The following is a 2,329-nucleotide window of genomic DNA, read 5'->3' on the forward strand; positions in this document are numbered from 1 at the left end:
TAAACATCAAAAAAGTGAAATGACAATATTTTATGTTCAAAGATAGTATCTTTGAACTTAATATTAAATTTGGACAGATGTGAAAGTTTACACTTTATATTTCTGTCATTTTCTGAAAATGATTGCCATCCTCAAAATCACATATTTGTTTAAAACTTAAGTTAATACCAAAAATGAAACAACCATATTTAAATATACACAATGATTAACTTTGTTATTATAAATAATTGAATAATTGGATTATTAACACATTAATTTATTATTTGTTATTTTAAATATTGCAATTTTATCAAAAAAGTAATTTCGACTTTTTCAATTTTCATTTCGATTAATATATTTATATTATTTTTAATGTAAATTTTAATAGATAAGAAAACACATTTAAAAATATTCTCAATAAGTTTATAACCATTATATGAACATGTATAATTCACAATTTGTTATTTCCTGTCTCAAATAATACATAAATAATAATGATAACTTTTGTTCATCGATAATTCTAATTATATTTTGAAGGTTTTTAATCTTTTGGCATTTTTGAAAAATTATTAACATTATATTAAATTGAACTTTAAATCAAAATAATATGTGTTAAAATTAAATTAAGTGGTATAAGTAAAATTTATTGGGGAATTGAACAATATTAATTTGTTTTTTGTATCTTAAGAAAAATATTTTTTTAAAAAAATTACGGATTGTTTTGATCCAGAGGATTATTTTCATCTTTAAAAAACCCTAAAAGAAGAAAAAATAAAAGTACCTAAATTATAATGTAGACACACCCTTTTTTCAAAAAACTTTTTATTATAAATGCGATATTTTTTTAAAAAAAAGCATTATAAATGTTATAATTAAAAATATTATGTGAATTGTTTTTGAGTCAGTTTGACATACAAATTTAAAAACATTAATTGGATATTCATGTTGATAAACTGTAATTGATAACCAAAAATACACTGCTTAGTACATATAATTAGTTCAAAAAATTAATTAATTTTAAAGAATTCAAATAAAGATAAAAATCTTTAATTCATTTCATAATTGTATATTGTAATATAATTAAGTTGATCATGTATATATTGTTGTAAATATAAATAGAATAACATTTTTGAAAAATATATATGAATTAAATTCCAAATAAAATAACAATTTTTAGGCATAAAAGATAGCAAGTAAAAATGTTAAAATTATGGATCACACAACCAAAAAAATTATTGTTTTTAATATTTTTTGTCATTATCAAAATTATATAATAATGTTTTTATAGTATATGATTATTTTTTTAGACGCTTATAGTTGTCGATAATTTAAAGTTTATTGTCATATTATAGTTTTTCATGGACAATGAAAATAGAATTTGCATTTAGAACAATTATTAAAATAAAAACATTTCATTTTTTATTATAAATTAAATTATAATAAACTATTATTTTAACAAATATACATTAAATAATTTATAACATAAAATGTTAATACATTCAAAACTGATATTAGATATAAAAACCATTAAAATTCTTGTTACACAAATGTAAATACATTTTAACAATTTAATAAAATATATAAATAATTATATTACACAAAATTATTTTTCAGAATAATTGAGTGAAATGTGTAATGCAATTTAAATCATTTTGAAATAAAAGTGTTAATTGTTAAACAAATAAAACATAGATACAATATTTAAAACTACACCCATTTATATTTTATTTTTATATTGTTTTCAAATATTATAAAGTTTGTATATTTTATATTAAATCTAAATAAAAAATTAAACATAATTTCATTTTTAAAATATTAAAGATCTTTAATGTGTGTAATATAATATATATAATTAAATTAATTATATTTTTTATTATAAATTCAAATGATACATTTTTAGTGAAACAAAACAACATAATAATTGATTTTATTGGGGTTGAAAACATTGTAAAGTGTAATAAAAATAATTATTTAATTCAAATTTATAATTTAGTAATAATAATAAATACAATAATAAAACTTTTTTGCAAAACATTTAAAATAACTTACTAATCAAATAAAAGCATATTATTCGTGGTTTGTTTTTAAAAATAGGTAGTTTATTTCAAAACAATAATAGTTATTCATTCTAATTGTTTTTATTCATAAAAAGTGTAATCAACAATAAAATGGTATATAAAGAATCAAAGTAATCTATTAATCACATGTTCATCTTTTATCTTCTCTCACTTACTATCGCTGCAGACATTTACGCCAAAGAGAATCATGACGGGTACTTTATGGTTTACATTGTTGACAAATGTTATGTTACCGATAAAACCGAAGCTGCTAAAAATACAAGAAAGTTTCC

This window comes from Entamoeba invadens (genome assembly GCF_000330505.1).
Source record: "Entamoeba invadens IP1 unplaced genomic scaffold scaff_1105074724893, whole genome shotgun sequence".
Taxonomy (NCBI): domain Eukaryota; phylum Evosea; order Mastigamoebida; family Endamoebidae; genus Entamoeba; species Entamoeba invadens.